General features: G+C 52.0%; 1 protein-coding gene across 4 annotated transcripts in view; it reads left to right on the forward strand.

The window, feature by feature from the left end:
- Nucleotides 1-18567, forward strand: part of STARD13 (StAR related lipid transfer domain containing 13) — a 205160-nt gene that overhangs the window by 101271 nt on the left and 85322 nt on the right. The window contains exon 1 of one of the 4 annotated variants that reach the window (XM_058276967.2): nt 14663-14846. The exons of the other annotated variants lie outside the window; for them this stretch is intronic. The gene's annotated coding sequence lies outside the window, so the exon portion shown is untranslated. Of the gene's footprint in view, nt 1-14662; nt 14847-18567 lie in introns of those variants that run through there. 4 annotated transcript variants of the gene reach the window in all.

An 18567-nucleotide genomic window follows, 5' to 3' on the forward strand; every position in this document is an offset into this window, starting at 1 on the left:
CTGGCCTGGGGCATTTGCAGAGCTTGTTCAATTTTTTGTTTACTAAATTATTTTATTGAACTAATAGAATTAAACTTGAAAAACACCATCCAAATACCCTAACACCACAGCAGTTGCCTGGCAGTAGCCTTTTATGAGGCAAATAGTGGACTTGGAATGATTAGTTGGATCAAAAGAACAGTTTATAAAAGAGTGAACAGTTACAAATAAAATTTATCTTGAAGAATAAGTTGTTTGGGCTTGAACAAGCCATTTGGTGCAAGTGTTACGTCAGTTACATGGTTTTCTAAATTTGTAATCAAACATTGCCATTAGTCAGAAAGATGAGACGAAGGAGCAGATTAAACTTCTATGCTAAGCATCTGAAAATGCAAATTAACTTGGCAAAATAAGGCTAAAGGAAGATATATACAAATATGAAGGGTTTTTTTTAATTAAGGAAAAGATTTAAAGAAGAACCCAAGGGACTATTTTATAAAACAAACAAAAAATATCATTAGAGATAATCATGTTGGAGGAAATGAGAACATGAGTGTTTACTACCCCTGAGGCATGGTACAAGGATACCTCACTTTACCAAAATTCAGCTCCATGCCTGCGGCAGCTGTAAGAAAAAGCCACAAGCGCTGTGTACCAAAGCTTGTGCTCAGAGCCTTAGGACTGCACTTATTGTCTTTATGGCTTGGTTTATTTACTCTTGGTTTATTTACAAATTATTCTAACGGGTTTGGTTTCTAGACCTTCAGAAGACCGAGAGGTAAAAATGAGAAGGAAGAGATGGGCTGCAGAAGGAAAGGTGGCAGAGAGAAGTGATAGTTGACTCTCTGATAGCAAGGAGAGGATTTTGATTAATTATCAAAAGCCTTTTCTGTCTCACAAGCCCTGCACAGCAGGCTACTCTTATTCCCCAGACATTCCCAGTACCTGGCAGAGTGCTTAATAAACATTTGTTGAATGAATGAGTATCGTATTTGGTACAGAGGACTTCACAGTATAGCATCTGGCATTTATAGTCAGATCTTTTAATGATTAAGAAAATATTAAATTATATTTAGTATGTTCTGTTTAAAAAGAAAAAGTGTATATCCATCTTTTTTTTTTTAAGATTGAATACTCTAATATTAAATTCTTAGGTACACGAAAAAAAAAACCTGTTATCCTGAGTACCTCCTTCACAAAGTATTCAGGTTCTGTCCTCATTTATTCCTGAAAAGAGTGAAATGACTTAGATAACTGTCTAACTGGGAAATCAAAAGTTTAGGCAAACCATATATCTATACCGAGTGGAGAAAATCGGGTTATACTCGGAAAAGCCACGTTTTGAGAGAAGTTGCACAACGGGGGGCTTTACAGCTCGCGGGCATTCCTGCCAGTGGGATGTTGCTGCTTTCTCCTGAAGGGACAGAGACCCCCTCAACCTGCCCAGGCATAAAAGGGGAAGGCAGTCACCAGTAGGGCTCTCGAAAAGATATTCCAGCCTAACATTCCCGCTTGTGCTTCCTCCTTGTTCGGCACGGCTGGCGCCTGACGTGGCCATGAAACGTGAATGACGTGACATGGGTGCCTCCCAGATGCAGTGGATGCCACGTTCCCTTCCCACAGCTCTGGTGATGGAGGAGATGAAGCCTCCTTCAGGCTTATCTTAAACATCACATAGCGCAGTAAGAAACGCTGCACTTTTATTGAGTTCACCTGCTGAGATTTGGGGATCATTTATTATTGCAGCATCACTGAGCGCACCCTGACTAACGCAGAATTTGCTGTGAGGATATTAATCCAAGACCGGGAAAGAAGATACAGCCAGGCTTGGTGGAGAACTGGCACGAAGACCTAGAAAGCTGGGTGCTGTTATCCGTGGCCACAGGCCGTTTCCTTCTCTCCACAATTGTGGATTACTTTCAGGACACTAGTCTACCAGCTTCCTCTGCTTCCTCATCCTACACATTACCAAAGGCGGCTGCTAACTTTTCTCCCTACCGTGGCCCAAAACTGCCCTTGGGTCACCCAGTGTAAGTCTCTCCAGAGTAGGAATCAGATGGCTGGACCGAGCCCCTGTAGCAGTGCCTTGAACCAGGTGTCCTCCCCCATGCGAGTCGGCTGGGGCCCCCCTTAGCAAGCCTGAGGTTAGAGCAAGCAGTGGTAGCACTGGGAAAGCAGTGGCTAACATGTAGTGACCATTCAGTAAGGACCTGGCCTTATTCTAAGTGCTCACATGTGTGAACTCAGTCCTATGGCAGCCCCACGACATAGGTCCTGTTATCATCCCATTTTACCAGTGTGTAAGCTGAGACCCAGAGCAGGACACATGGCTGGAGCTGGTAGAGGAAGAATTTGAACACATGTAAGATTCAAACTCCAGAGCCCACACTCTTAACTACACAGAACATTAAATTTCCTTCAGGTGTATTTGACATCTAGGACCAGAAATGGATTGTATATATGAGCCTTGAAAATATGTTTAGATAGTGTTTAATTTTTTTATGACAGCTACATAAAAACACTTCTGGAAGAACCATAAGTGAGAATTTTGTATCGCAGTTATTGTCTGAACTGCTGTCCTCAGATAACTCTTTTAACATTTTTCTCCAAACTCTCAGGACTGCCAAGAAATGCTGGAGAACCTGGGGCAAGTTGGATGGCCTCCACCGACGTTTTAGCTGATTATCAGATCTTAACTAAATTAATCTGTGCTCTGTTTTCAGAAATGGCGTTCTGTAGTAATCCCAAAGCAGAAAATGGATCCCCACCTGCTCTTTCCCTTTGAAAGTTATTGTATTTACCAATCATTTAATTTATCAGAGCTTCACAGACCAGTGATCAACACGAAATTAATGCAGTCTTACAGAGAGTGAGCCTGGGAACAAAGGAGAGGGCTAGTGTTCGGTTTCAGGGGCCGTTTCTGCAGATGGCGGATGCTTTCGATTGGTGACATTATTCACTACTAAAGAGCAATTTTGACCATTTTGCTAGTTGCTGAAAATTTCAAATGACTGAGAATTTTTAGGGCCTTGCTGTTTATACTTTATGTGGATAGCACGTGTAGGGGTTAGTCCCGGTTCATCCCTAAAATAAAGAACTAGGAATAAAAACAAACAAAAACAATGAAAGAAAGGAGAAATAGAAACCCCGTAGAAATAGCCATTCAGTGTGTTGTGGGGAAGGGGCAGAAGGTACCTCTGGCCATGTTTGGTGTCTGTAATATTATGGATGCTCTTGCTTATAAATGCATGGCTCTAGCCATATTTGGTGGTCATGAATATTATTTGCAGTTGGAATGAATTCCAAAGACTATGTTGGATACCTTCTAGCATCAACTATGCTAGAGGATGCAAAAAAATAAGGACGTGAACAAAATTCTGCCCTTAAGGAATTCATGGTTTAGTGGGAAGACACTCCATAGGCGGTTCAGCAGCGGGAAGTGCCCTGGGAGCTGACCTGAGCACCCAGAGCCGAGCCGGCTCCATGGGTGCACAGCTGCCCAGCAAGGACCCGTCCTGGTCCCACACTCTGCTGTCCCTGTCTTGAAACTGCAGGTGACGTTTGAGCACGGGACCCATTCTTCATTTCACGCTGCGCCCCGCAGGCTCTGCGGCCGATCTTGCGTGGGAGGCTAGAGGAGTGGGAGGTGGCGCTCCAAGGAGGAGTGGGTGGGCCACGCGGGGAGGCAGGCCTCGGGCCGTCCACTCCGAGGGCGCAGCATGGACCCAGGTGCGGGGGGTGGGAGGGCCTGGGTGCTGAGGGTGCCCCGGCTGCAGGGACACAGACCCCAAGATCAGCTTCCAGTTCTAGCCAGGCAGACAGGGGGATGAGGAGTGATTTCATTGCATAGTCTGTATGCTGCTGGCTCCTCGGCCATTCCCTGAGCAGAGCGGGACACGCACACACAAACTGAGTTGGCCATTGTAGTGGCTGGAAAGGCCACTGTGCCCCTCTCCACTGGCCCCTCTCATGGTCAGGGAAAATGCCTGCCTGTTCTTGCAGCTCTTCACACACCTCTTGGTTCCTTCACTCTCTTTACAGGGGACTCTTCTTTGACATGTGTTGTTCATTGTAGAAAAGATTAAGGATGTGCACTGGCCCATTGGCGTCGGAACCTGCATGATTTTTAGCCATCTGTTTTCCAAAGAGACTGCATACCAAGTGCATTGATTTTTTATAAGGGCTTATCTTTACCCTTATAGCTAATACCCATTGTCTGGAACCAGCTAAGCCTCATTTTCTAGACCTAAAATAATCAATAGTCACGGATTATTATTTCCCTTACATTTCATGAATGCGTTGCATGACCCTGAGGGAACTCTTTCTCTCGTTATTTTTTGGGCGTGTGCCGGTCGTTGGATTTGCTCCGTCTGGATTTGTGTGTGTTCGTCACCTGGACCACGCTTCGTGCCTGCCCTGTGCTGGCCTCAGTTCTAGCCTCTGAAGCGACGTCCACACATACAGGGCGTGGGGAGCTGCTCACAGAGCGCTCGTTCTGGGGCCGGGGAGATGGACATTAGAACAAGCGACGTCAGGAGGAAGAAGTTAAGGCAGGGACAGGGGTCTCTGCAACTTTTTGATGAGGTGCCACAGGAATGTGAGTGAAAAGTGGCCCTTTTGCCCATCAGTATTTTGCTTTGGAACCTTACTGCTACGGTTTCTTCTTGTTATTTCCATGCTAGCCCCTTCACAGCCCTTACAGTATTCCGTCTGCAATACGTATGGCAAACACCTTGTTATAGTTGTATAATTGGGGGGAAATGTAGTCTGTATATTTCTAATGCCCTTATTTTTAGAGTCATCCGCGTTCTCACAGGTTGTCTCATTTCTATATGTGTATTGTTCAGCGGAGCCAAGCTTAGAAGGATGGGACCTGATAAAGTGTTTATCTCATCGTGTCTTTCTTTGTCTTCTTAATATCAATGTCTCAAGGTTGAGTTCCAAGGATACATAAATTGCTGTCTGCTCTATGTAGAAGGCAAATGGAGAGATGAGGAGACGTGTGACAGTAACCTGCCTTGAATTCGTGGCGTGCCCCTGCTGTGTTAAAATAGTTTGCAGCATTTCTTAGAATGTTCTGTCTGACGGAGAGATTGGGCATACTGCCATAGGTCAGACAAGTGCAGCGAGACGGGCATGCAGCGTGCGCTTTGAAATTCCGCGGTTTGGGCCAAGACCGAGATTTGAATCCAGTGTTGGCTGCTTCTGGGTAGCCTTTGACATGGCTTTCATCTCCGTGCTTCAGTTGACTCATCTGCAAAATTGGGATAGTTATACCTACTTCACTGTTGTTTTAAGAATCAAAAGAGATTGTGCATGCATGCGTGTGTGTGTGTGAATGTCATACAGCCTATGCCAAGATTTGCCTCTAAGCAGAAACTCAGTGGTAAGTGTTCACGCTCCTTATCTTTCTCTTAGGAAATAATAATTTCCTTGACTTACCTCTTGGCCACTGGTCTGGGCACTTCCTGGCAGGGAAAACCAAGCCTTATTTATCTCTGGCCCAGTAATTTTTCAGTAAAGACACATTTTCAAGCTTTATTCACATAACATAAAATTCACTATTTGAATTTAGTACATGCACCCTATTGAACAACCACCACCTCTAGTCTCCAAATGTTCCCAATAAAACTCCATACCCATTAAAGCTGCATTTTCTAAAGATGTTACGCTTCGTGTCTAAGATCTTCTTAATGACAGTGTTTCTTATTTGTGCTTCTGCAGCATTCCCCCCCGTAGAGCTTACAGTGTCCTCCCTCGCTCTCTTGGAAGTCTCACTTTGACTGTCCCAGTTTGGCAAGGTCATGTGATAATTGCCCAGTTACCTAACCCAGCACTGAGTGGAAAAAGCCCAAGTGGAGACGTAGTCCCCGATGTGAAGCCTCTGGGGGCTGCGGCCCTTCCTGGGTGCCGTGTGCTCGCCCAGGTGTCCCACCGCAAGCCGGCTTCTGGCCCAGGCGGGAGCCCGTTTGGCAGGCGCAGGCCGGCCGGGGAGCGTGTTGAAGAGGCCCAAGCCGTGACCGTGGAAGATGCTCAAACCTGAAGTCGTGGGGGTGGGGGCTCGCCCTCCGCTCACCAAGCGGGGCGGCCGCAGACACGGTGAGCGGGGAGGGCTGTGGTGGGCGGCGCAGCGCCAAATGTTACCAACCACATCCCTCACCCCGAGAAGCGGAGGCCATCTCTCTGCTTTTGGAAGAGCCCCTGCTCAATGCCTTGGGGAAGTGGCGCTCTCTCTTCCTTTCCAGGCCCAGGCAAGGCGAGATTTCTCGACGTTCTATTCCAGCAGTTCTTACTTCATGAGATCCACCTCTCCCAGGGGTGAAATGGACCTCAACTACACGGAGCACTACCACGTCCAAGTGGCGTGTGCTGAACCTCAGCTGTGCCCAGGTCCAAGTGCAGGGTGTCACTGGGTGTGGTGGGAAACTCCTCACCACCCCAGCTAAACAGAAACAGGGGTCCTGGTGAAACCTGCAGACTTTCCAGGAAGAGCCCTGTTCCACAAGTCAGAGACCAGCAGGCCAGCACTGGGTGCTCCTTTCTTTTCCAAAATGCCCACTCCAATTCTTTTCTAGAACCCTTTCACGCACTTCCTTCTGGGCCTGGCAAAGCATTTTCCTTTTCTCTAAATGCGTTTATTCCCAGGAACAAATATTTATGTTCCTGAAGAGGAAAACGACAGTTAGAACGTGATGTTTCGAAAGGGCTTAACCAAGATTTCGTTTCCCTGGAAACCAAGCCCTGGCCTGCTTGCTGGACACATTTTTCACATGAGATCAGTAGCACCAGAAGCTCCTGACGGTAAAGGCCACCTGGAACCTCACCGAGTGCCTGGTGTTTGGCAGCTCATCCCACCCCCTGCTTAGCAGTGCACATGTTTGGCCTTAGCCGCCATCACAGGAGAAGGTGGTGTGTGCTTGTGTGTGCGTGTGGTGTGGATGTGTGTAGGTATTGCCAGTGCATGCGTCAGTATGGATGCATGTGGATGAGTATTGCGTGTGCACGTGTGTGCGTGTTTCTGTGTGTGCTTGTGTGTGTTTGTATCTTTGTGTGTGTATAGATGTGTGCAGGTGTGTGTCTCTGCAAGTGCGTGTAGGGTAAAGGAGGAGAAAACATGGGATTTGTTAAAAGCTCGGCTTTTTAGTGAGTTCTGAAACCAAGGAAGGGCTGGAGCGAGAGAGGCCGTCCCCCTGGGTGCCACCACCCTGCCTCCAGGGTCCAAGAGCGTGACGGTAGCCGCCCGTCTCCGTGGCCTGTGCCGATCCATGTGACCGACAACAGAAGAGTCAAATACCCGAGTCAATGCGAACTTCAAAAGAGAGACTGGACTTCTCAGAAACTCCATGGCACAGTCCAATATTTAATGCTAACCCTCCAAAAAGCCCAAACCCCAGGCCGCGAGAGATGGAGGCATCGCAAAAGAGGGGAAGAAACCCGTTTTCGAGAGTGGCAGCCTGTGCTCCCGCGGGCCTGAGCTTTGTCCTTTCTGGGCTGTGGCTTCGTTGGTAGTGGCCGTTAGCATCACGGCGAGGAGGAGGCCCCTGTGCCTAGTGTTAGGTCCAAGTGTCCTGGATTTCCCACCCAGGAGCAGACGCGGCACTGTCAGAAATTTAAACCAGAATAAGGTTTGCTATTCATAGGGCAGGGTTGGTAGATTGTGGGGGTAAAGGAAAGGCAGGCATTGAATTAGGGGGGCATCCTGAGGAAGGGCAGCGCCAGTGTCCAAGAGGCAAATCCGTTCTTGTCGTGTCGTTATTAGCACAACACACGACCTTGGCACTGCCACGGAGCTGCTCACGGTTGAGACTTCTGGGCTGTGGCCGCTGTGGGCCAGAACCTCCCCAGCCTTCCCTGGCACGAGAGCCAGAGCGGACGAGTGCCTTGGCCAAGGGTGGCGCCAGCTCCGCCGGGCTGGCCTTGCAGGATGGGGCTGTGGCCGCAAGAGTGCCTTTGCTTCTCTCTCTTGCTTTTCCCTCCCTTCCTTTCTCTGCCTTCCTTTCTTTCCCTTTCTTTTCTCTCTTTCCTTTTCTCTTTTTCCTTTCTTTCTTTTCTTTCATTCTCTTTCTTGCTTGCTTGCTTTTTTCCCTCTTTTTCTTTCTTTCCTTTCTTCCTCTCTGTGTGTATTTTTTTTTTACCACTTGTATCTTTCTGAGCTTATCATGAACAGTTATTTCTGTACCACATGATTTTGTTTTCTTGGTTTTCAATTCCACTTCCCAGTGTATGATTAGCACTCTGCTGACAGCGTTCCCACATTCCTCCCCCTCTCTTTTTAGAGAATTAAACTAGAAGTTTACAGTTTTTGAAATTTACAAGTATTGGAATAAAAAATCCCCTGTGACAGTGAAATATCCAAGTAGAATAAGGTAGAGGTGACATTCTCAAATGGTATCTGATGTAGAATTAAGTCCCCATCCTTTGATACCCATGTAGGACTGTCATTATTGCCGTGGCCCACGTGCCGCTGCTGTGCTGCCAGGGTTTCTTTGTATCATCTTTTTAGATATAGGAATTTCCATCCACCAGGGTCAATAACCCAAGGAGGTGAGCCTATTACATTGATTTGCTTCAAAATAAGAATGTATCAGCAATGGGGGGTAGATTGCCTCTTTGTAAAAACATCTTGGCTTCAGAAAACTTTCCATTTTAAAGAGCGCTTAACAACGGTAAAACAAAAGTCTATAATTTTGTCTATTGAAACTGAAGGGGGCTTAAAAAATAATAAAAATTGTGTGATGGGTTGGGATGCCTAATTAGGAAGGTAAAATACCACAAAAGGGATTTGCGGAGAGTTTGTTTTTCAAGCACAGTATGAACATGGGTTTGTACAGTTTTCAATGTTACCTGGAGTGTTTGCTATCGAGATTATCAGAGGGCACATGTCATATCCTGAGAGCTCAAGTTGCAACTTGAAAATGGGTTCCATGATGATGGAGATGTGGAAAGTCCCAAAGCTTCCCGCGCCCATCGGCGCCTGTCCGCGCCTGCCTGCGTGGGCCCTGTGGGCCCGGGAAGTAGCCACTGGCTCACACTCAGGCACCTGGGTTGCCAAAGCACCTCCACGTCCAGAGCTGGAAACTAGGCATTTCCATTTCCGTCAACAAGGAAAACTCCCCTGCGGAAGGCAGCACTTAGTTTCTGCTTACCGGGGAGTACAGAAGAGGCAGGCATCCTCTGAACACCTCTGCGCATACTAGAGGAACGGCGTGTCGCCTGCGGGGAGGAGAAGAATTGAGTTCTGCGCTGTGTTCTCACGCGTAAGCTTGTGTGTTCACATGCTCACTGGCCTCTTCCACCCTACCTACCGCCCAGGGTGTGAAGTCTGCTGGAGGGGCATTAGGGGAGGGCGGTCAGCTTGCGTGGACAGCGGCCCAGCCACAAGCGCACAGGCCCTTTTCTGACGCCAGTCAGAAGCAGCGTGCGTCCTTGGCGTGGCCTCTCTGGGGACCAGGCCTGTGACTTCAGAGAAGTCCCTCAAGTGTCACTAGGTTAAGCCATTAGCATTCTTAGTTGTTCATTTGAAGCTCTCCAATACATATTATTAAGGGAACAAAAGAAGTCTGAGAATAGTACATAGCAGTCAAATGATGGGTGCACATATACATGTGTATGTTACATATATAACGTGCATGTGCAGCTGAGGTCCGCACACACACACAGCACTCAGGCAGGAAAAGTCTGGAAGGACTTGGTGTCCCTCGGACCCTTCCATCTCACCATTTCAGAGGACGCGTGCCAGGCTTCCCTGTTCAGCTTTCAGGCCCCTCCTCGAGGCTGGACTTGTCCTGGGGTGCCTGGTCGTGAAAGATGTCCTGCAACAGGAAAGAAGGGGCTGATGATTCAAATATTTGCCCCTGGCTTGTGGTTTGCAAGACCAAGCACCCGCACGCCCGTCCTGCTTTTCGTCACTGGGCTCGTGTCACGGGCCATCCTCACACCGCCACCTGGACAGGCGATGCCACTGGTGGCCATTGTGTGCCGAGAGCGTGCAAGAAGTGGGAAGCTCCGGCTAGCGTGCCTTCTGGGCAGAAAAGCGTTTCCAAGTCACAGTCCGTTGCTCTGCCATCTGGTATAATCCTTCAAACTTCAGGCCCAAATGCGATGGCCGGGGAGGCAGGGGGGTCCTAGCACGAGGTCCGCTGTTTGAAAGGTACGTCGTTCCCTCTCAGTCAGTCTCGCGGTCCTCCCCGGCGCGTTTCACCTTCCACTGCCTCTGCCCACCAGCATGCCAAAACAGCGCCTCGAGACCACCCAGCCCAGGGCGCTTCCTTCTCAGAGGCTGAAAGGAGCAGGCGGCTTATGGGACGCACAGCACGATGCCCCCTCGTCATTGCTGCCAGGAGCCAGGGCTGAGAGGTGGGGAGCCCGCCCAGGAGCCAGCACCCCAGATCTGCTGGCCGGGTTGAGCTCGGAAACCACACATCTGTGCAGCCCAGGCACGGGGGGGTCTTTAAGAACATGCCAGAGGCAAGCGGCGCAGTGAGGGTCCTGCAGGGAGATGCACTGGGCGAGGGAGCTGGGGAATGGGTGCCAGACCGTGCAGAGGGCCACCCCACAGAGCTGGTGGGTGGGGCCGGGAGCACCGCGGGGCTGGGGGTGCCCCCGGCGTCACCCAGGCACACAGACCCTGGGCCCTTGACCACCACATTGGGCAGGGCGGGGTCAGGCAGGATCCTGGCACCTCCCAGTCGGTGGCTGTGGGCAAAGCTCCCACCCGCATTTGTGGGGGGGGTACACGGCACAGCTGCAGGCTGTCCTGGTCTGGGAGAGATGACAGGTGCTGCTGTGCGAGCAGGACCCAGAGCCAGAGGTCCCGGCCCAGTGTCCCTCCCACTCCCCAGGGTTCCTTCCTTTCCCGTAGCTGCGCTCCCTGCCCACAGCGTCTCCCTGCTTGGACCGCCACCTGCCTGGTGTCTTAGTCAGCACCTGCCGCTCTCCCGTGGCTCCTGCATAGTATCCCACCATCGGGCTGGACCGTCATTTGTGCGTTCTCTCTTGGCGGGCATTTGGGTGGTTTCGATCTTTTGCAATGTGTGCGTTTTCACTCATGCCTGTGAATGTCTCTAGGAGGAAAATCCCACCAAGTGGGGTTCCCGTCGGCTCCTCTCCTTGGCGCTCACCTCCGGGCGTGGCCCCTGGCCTTCTCCCTCTCCCCGTCCTTGAGTTTGCAGCCTCCCTGCCTCTTGCCGACATTTTCCTAGTAGGCTCCTCGACCTCATGCTTAGATCCTGGCCCACTTGGGCTCACACATCGCCAGGGGCTCACAACTGCTCACCGGCCTGGAATTAACTGCCCAGGGCCCACCCAGCATCCACGGCCATGCCACGCTGCCTCTGGTCCTCAAGCCTCGTGATCTCCCCACCCTTGGAGCAAACCAGCGCCTGGCCCCTCCCAAGCTCGCCTCACCTCCACCTGCTCTGTGCTTGGAGCTCACCCTGCTTTCAAGGGTCCTCCTAGCCCACGTGCTCACCCCCACCCAGGCCGTGTTTTCCAAATGCCTCCCCCTCTCCCCGCCGAGCCTGATGCCGTCCTCGCCCGTTGAGCCCCTCGATTGTCACGAGACTTGCCCGTGCCCTTGCAAAGCACCGCTGCAGAGCTGGCGCAGGCTCCTCCGTGGCACCCTCGCGCGCTTCAGGAGTAAAAAGCGGGCGCGTTCCTCAGCTGCGGCTTCACCCTTGGTCAGTCCCCTTAGCCCAAACCAGCACCAGCCTCCGTGCGGTGGGAAGAGGTCACACGCCGGACTGATTGTAACTAGGTTAAGATCACAGTCATTTAGACGAGAATTCAGAGACTGGGGTGCCCGGGGTAGAGCCCACGCAGCCTGTGCCGGCCGCCGCTCCTGGGTCCTCGGTGCCCGTGCGGGGCCGGGGCCTGCAGGACACAGAGCTGAGTCCCGCTCGCCGCGGCACGCGGGCCTGGTTGGCTGCACCACCCGCCGGGGAAGATGTTCTCCCGACCACCCCTGGGCTTCCGACGGGGCCTTTACAAACACCAGGGACCCGGGCGTCCTCGGATGGCGCGCTCTGGGCGGCAGGCGGGAAGAGCGGAGGCGAGGGGCGCGGCGGGCTGGGCCCCGCTGCTTCCCCTCAGCCCCGACAGGCTCTTCCCCTCCAACCGCCTTCCCCAGGGGACGCCGGGGGCGCGCCGGCCGTGCCAGCCTTCAGCCGCCCGTGTCTCACCCTCACATTGCCCCTCCACACGGCCTTCCTTGCAGTGCCTTGATCCCACCTGGTTCAGCAGCCCGCTCGATCCTGAAGCCAGCGAGCACGCCGGTGGTGTGGACCCTGTCCACCAGTGGTGTAGACCCCCGTCCTCCAGTGGTGTAGACCCCTGCCCTCCATTGGTGTGGCCCCCGTCCTCCAGTGGTGTAGACCCCCATCTTCCAGTGGTGTAGACCCCCGTCCTCCAGTGGTATAGACGCCCCGTCCTCCAGTGGCGTAGACCCGCATCTCCAGTGGTGTAGACCCCCCTCCTCCAGTGGTATAGACCCCCATCCTCCAGTGGTGTAGACCCCCGTCCTCCAGTGGTATAGACCCCCGTCCTCCAGTGGTGTAGACCCTGCCCTCCATTGGTGTGGCCCCCGTCCTCCAGTGGTGTAGACCCCCATCCTCCAGTGGTGTAGACCCCCGTCCTCCAGTGGTGTAGACCCCTGCCCTCCATTGGTGTGGCCCCCGTCCTCCAGTGGTATAGACCCCCATCTTCCAGTGGTGTAGACCCCCAACCCCAGTGGTGTAGACCCCCGTCCTCCAGTGGTGTAGACCCCCCATCTCCAGTGGTGTAGACCCCCGTCCTCCGGTGGTGTAGACCCCCCATCCCCAGTGGTGTAGACCCCCGTCCTCCAGTGGTGTAGACCCCCCATCGTCCAGTGGTGTAGACCCCCATCCCCAGTGGTGTAGACCCCCATCCTCCAGTGGTATAGACCCTCATCCTCCGGTGGTGTAGACCCCCGTCCTCCAGTGGTGTAGACCCCCATCCCCAGTGGTGTAGACCCCCATCCTCCAGTGGTATAGACCCTCATCCTCCGGTGGTGTAGACCCCCGTCCTCCAGTGGTGTAGACCCCCATCCTCCAGTGGTGTAGACCCCCGTCCTCCAGTGGTGTAGACCCCTGCCCTCCATTGGTGTGGCCCCCGTCCTCCAGTGGTATAGACCCCCATCTTCCAGTGGTGTAGACCCCCAACCCCAGTGGTGTAGACCCCCGTCCTCCAGTGGTGTAGACCCCCCATCTCCAGTGGTGTAGACCCCCGTCCTCCGGTGGTGTAGACCCCCCATCCCCAGTGGTGTAGACCCCCGTCCTCCAGTGGTGTAGACCCCCCATCGTCCAGTGGTGTAGACCCCCATCCCCAGTGGTGTAGACCCCCATCCTCCAGTGGTATAGACCCTCATCCTCCGGTGGTGTAGACCCCCGTCCTCCAGTGGTGTAGACCCCCCATCCCCAGTGGTGTAGACCCCCATCCCCAGTGGTGTAGACCCCCGCCCTCCAGGTGCTTGCAGAATGATGGCAAAGGGAGTTCCAGGGTATTGTGAAGTGAAAATGCAGAAGGAGAGTGAAGGTCCCAAACTCTTACTCCTCCATTCTGCTCTGTGTCTTTTCCCTCTCACTGTAAAGTCCAAATATTCAAAACCAGGTGGCTTTTACCCTCAGCACGCACTTCACACTCGCACATCGTTCCCGGCATCCTCCTCTCTTAACCGCTCCTTATCACAGGCTCTGGTATTTAGCTTGAAGTTGTCCTTGGCCAGATTAAATATTTGTACACATCTACTATTCTCTCTGTTGTTGAAAGGAACTATAGAAATGTTTAAGAACAACCAAGCGCGTCAGCGTCTGTTGTCTTAGCTCAGTCCTGCCCCCACCTGCGAGGCCTCCGCAGCGTGCCCTCTGCCTGCCGGCCAGGGCCACTGTCCGGGCATCGGGCAGACGCTGACTCCAGGTCCACCGCAGGCCGAATGCCCGTCGTGGCCTTGAGCCTGGCCGGGGTGACGCCCGCGTGTGCGCTCGCACGCAGGGCCCCCGCCCGCCGATAGTGTGATGACAGTCGGCTGTGCAGAATACATACGTCTAAGAACGCGCCCTTCATCTCTATTTCCTGTTGCTGGCTTCCTGCGCCTGGCGACAGTTAACGCAGCATTCGGTGGTCTGTCCTCTAGAACCTGAAATGCAGACGCATGATGCGTGAGCTCCCTGGATGAGCCAGCTCCGTAAAGGCCACTGGCTGTGTGGCTCGGGGCGTAGGGCAGCGTCATCCGAATAGGAGTGCCGGCCTGTGTTAAAGGATAGACGGGTCTACGCGCCCAGCCCGTCGGGTCCTCTGTGACATTCTCTCCTCCATTTCTCTCCTTGGAATCAGGGTCGTGTTAAGCATTATCCTGGAGTGTCTGGGTGGCCCCAACCCGGGCACCTCCTCTGGGGTCTCATTAGGCGTGGAAAGGCCCCCCGCCTGGCCTGAAGCCCGCTGCTGAGCCCCCGCCACCCCACGTCCCCTGCCCAGGCCCCGCACCAGCCAGGCCGTCCAGGTCCCCGGCCAGGGCAGCGCTCTCCTCTCGCATGTGCGGTCACGCAGCGCCGGTTTCAGGAGAGAGGCTTGAGAGGAAACGCAGCTGGGAGTTTTCATTTTCCCTCTGAGCTGGAGGCGGGGCCCAGAGCAGCCCAGCGCAGGCTCCCACCGGGCAGCCGGGACGGCGTGGGCAGCCCCGCGGCCGCTGCGCGAGGAGGTGTCAGCTGGCCGCGATAAGGAGCGGGGAGCTCCGGCGGAAGGGGCGCCTGAAGGTTTTGAGGAGCGGGTTTCCAGCCAGCTGAAAATGAAGTGAAGAAGCCCGAGGTTTTGTTTCCCAGGCACAGCACAGCCTAAGGACATTTTTAAACAGAGTAAGTTTATATTTCCTAGAAAAAGAAAGTCAGTGGGTGAGATGACAGTTTCTCCCTATTTGGATTGTGAGCCTCTTGCTGGTGGATATGATTTCCTTTGATACTTGGAGGAGCATTCTTTTAAGGAGAACTTGATTTAAAAATAAAAAGCAGTGCCTGTCCTGTTGATAATTCACTTGAAAAACCTTTGAGCCTTACGGTAAGATTTATTTTACTTTCATTTAACCTCAAAGAATTGTTTTAGTTCAGCCGAATTACAGACATGGCATGACTTCCTTTTTAAGTCTGGGCAAAATTGAAAGATGATTTGGTGAGAGTAGCCCATCTTTCAGATGTAAGAGGCTTCCAGTAAAGACTGCCCATTTGGATGTTTAATTCTGTGGGCTAGGTTACTTACGTTGCCTGGAATTTGCTCTGGGTTTCCTCTATGCCATCCAACTAATTTTGCTGCTGTTGACATAGTTTTAAAAGGAAGCTGCTCCTGGGTTTTCTTTTAGTTTGTCTTTCTCAGAAAGCCCATTACCCTCTTCCAGAACATAAGGTACCATATAAAACAATCATACTATTCGTCGTTAGTACATTTTCAAGCTCACTGGCTTCCAAAGTTGGACTTGCACTGTTTGTCGTGTGTTACGCCTCCGTGGCTTGCATTTGATGTTGTGTGCCATGTATTTTATTAGGCCGTGATTTGTCTCATTCCAAAGGGCTCTAAGGCAGTGATTCGGGATGATAACGTTTTATGAGCAGTACCAAAAATTCTGAGTGGGATCACGGGAGCCCCTGTAATTGGAAAAGGCAGTTCTCTGACAATTCACACAAGAGAAGAGCGGCATGTTTTGCATCCGCCTTAGCAGGCTGTCTAGTCCCAATTAGAGGTGGAAGCCCTGGCTTCCTCCAAAGCAGAAACCACTCGGGGTTATGGCCCAGCATGCATGGCTGAATTCTGCAGCCTGTGTGGGAAAATGGCCACCGTCCAACGTCTGGAATCGTTTATCTTCTGGTCGAGTCCAGAAAACAACTGTTGTGTGCATTTTGCGGAAATCCTCGCTGAGTGATTTCTTTTACACGGGGCACACACGGCGACTCGTGGTGGGGACAGCCAGCCACTGGGGCTGGGGTATTGCCCTACTCCTGCTTTTCCTGACGGGCTGAGGTCGCCGGGGCTCTTGGCACCTTGGAAAGAGATCGTGCCGTTCCTGACAACCATGTGGTCTCCGCAGGCCCTTTCCCCACGTTTCGTAATCGTCGCCACGTTTGTGCCTTTCCTTCCTGGGAGAGACAGAAACCGAGAGCTGAGGGTTGTGTCGCTTGTCTTCTCAGCGACGTGAGCTGTTTCCCACGCCCGCGGTTTGACGAGCGGGAGGCAGAGGAGACCGGTGGGCAGAGATCTCCGCAGACCGAGGCCTCCCGTGCTGTGGCCGTGAGGGGATCAGAGACGTTCTCTGCAGGTGCCGGGACCTGCCGCTCTTGCCGTGCGGATGTGCGTCTATGAGCAAGGGCGCCGCGCTCGGCGCCGGGACCCTCTGCATGAGGCAGACTCACCTGGGCCGATGCGCTGGCACGGGGCAGCATGGCACCAAGACCAGCTTTCTAATGTGCAAAGGAACGTCTGCCAACTCCTGGTAATACCCCTGTCAGACCTCATGACGAGGTGTTGAATCCATTGCCAAGACCAAGGTGACGGTCTGAAGACTTGGATTTCTAACAGGGTGACCTGAGAGAAAAGAATGAGTCTCCTAGTGAGCCTGTGCCATTGCTTAAAAGTATGGGGAACAATTGTGGGCGTTTCGTCATCTCCCGGGGCCATCTCGGATGTCACAGGATGGTTATCGCCTGTCTGGTCCTGGTAGCTGGTAGCACTCACGTTTGAGACTTTGCCTCCACTTTCTTAGACAGGACTTCTACACTGTGCTGGGCAAGCTTAACAACTCCAGATAAGGCCCTCTCGATATAGAGGTGGAGTGGACAACACCAGCCCAGGGTCAACAGGATGGAGGAATAAAACATGAACTAGTGTGAAAAAACAAAAACAAAACTCCAGATCATTAACAATGAAATTCTCTAACCCCAGGCCTTGGGCGGAGTTCAAGGGCGGCGTTCCCCTTTGGCCTCTGCGGTCTGCGAACAGCAAAAGGCCTCTGTCTGATTGCTAACAGACCCAGAACTTGAACTCACTTCCACAAGGCCTTGTTCTCCTGCATCCTGGGCCTGCTGAGACTGGCTCTCTGCATGACTGGGCCACATCCTGGGGGCAGCAAGCAGAAAGGACAGCAGTGTCCTGAGTTCACCAGGGTTCACGCCACGGAAAGAGCCCGTGGGTAACACGGAGGCATCCTGACTGGCGTTCTTTGGGCCTTGCAAGTACTTGAATAAAACCACAAAATAGCTAAACAGTCGTGGCGCTCAGTTGAAATAAAAGTGAGTTTATTTTTAGCTGAAGCTCACACTCCCGAATTAATGCCAGGCATTCCGGCAGAAGGAGAAAATAAGATGCCCACCTCTGGAGAGTTTACTATCAGGGTCTCCTGCATTGTGTTGTTTGAAGCTACAGTTTTATTTTTCTTTTCAGTCTCCCTGGTCTTCATGTATTTGGTGATGGTGTAGGTTTATCTGACTACAATTCTTGTGTCTAAAAAATCCACAGCTAGTGACATTGTGTGTTTCATTTTGACACACTTTTATTGAGCATCTGCTATGTGCAAGATGCTGTGAAAAGGAGTCAGACCGACATGCCTTCCAAGGGATGGCACATTCCCATCCTGGGGCAGATATGGACGCAGTTCGAGGGCAAGTGGCTTTTGTGCTCATCAGAGCTGTGAAGCAGTGCCGGGCACAGGTTGCAATCTGACTGGAAGAAGGGGGAATCTTCACGGAGGGTGTGAAATTTGAACAAGGCCTGGAAACATCAGGAGATTTCAGTAGAAAGCAAAATGAGAAAGAGATTCTCTGAGACCAGGGGGCGTGTGTCTAAAACCCAAAGCCCTTCAAGTGTTCAACGTGCTCGTGCCTAACTGAGAAGTCCCCCTCGGGACCGGGCCTTAGGAGTAGGGAGACGTGGGAGTGGGGCTCAAAAGGGAGAGTGGGGCTCGATCCCTGGGGTTCTTGGATGAAATTTCATAAGTAGCTACTGACAGTTTATATGGAGGGGGTGATTTTTATTAATAACTTGGATTTTAGGGTGACTGTTCCGGTGAAGGGTGACCTAGAGAGGGAGCTGTGATGCCACCTATAAATCCACTGCAGCCAGCCAGCTAGCCATTCAGGCAGCAAATACTAATTGGGCACCTACTATGTGCCAGGCCCAATTTTAGGCTATAGAAATACAATGGAGAGGAAAACAGAAAAACCAAACACCCTGCCCTCATGGGGCTCACGGTCTAGTAGAAAAGACAATGAGCAATCCAGGGACTCTCCACACCCATTAAGCAGTCACTCCCTTTTCCCAGGCCCCTGGCACCCCCTAATTTACTGTCTGTCTCCATCCTGGATATTTAAAGGAATCATACAATGTGTGGCCTTTTCTGTCTAGCTGCTTTCACTTAGCATCATCTTTGCAAAGTTCATCCATGTTGTAGCATGTGTCAGTACTTTCTATGGCTGAGTATTAGCCCAGTGTTTTGTGTATCCATTCGTCCATTGATGGATTTCGGAGTTGTTTCCATTTTGGGCTATTGTGTATAGAGCTGCTTATGAACATTTTGTACAAGTTTTTGTTTGGATA

The sequence above is a fragment of the Dasypus novemcinctus genome, chromosome 15 (genome assembly GCF_030445035.2).
Source record: "Dasypus novemcinctus isolate mDasNov1 chromosome 15, mDasNov1.1.hap2, whole genome shotgun sequence".
Taxonomy (NCBI): domain Eukaryota; kingdom Metazoa; phylum Chordata; class Mammalia; order Cingulata; family Dasypodidae; genus Dasypus; species Dasypus novemcinctus.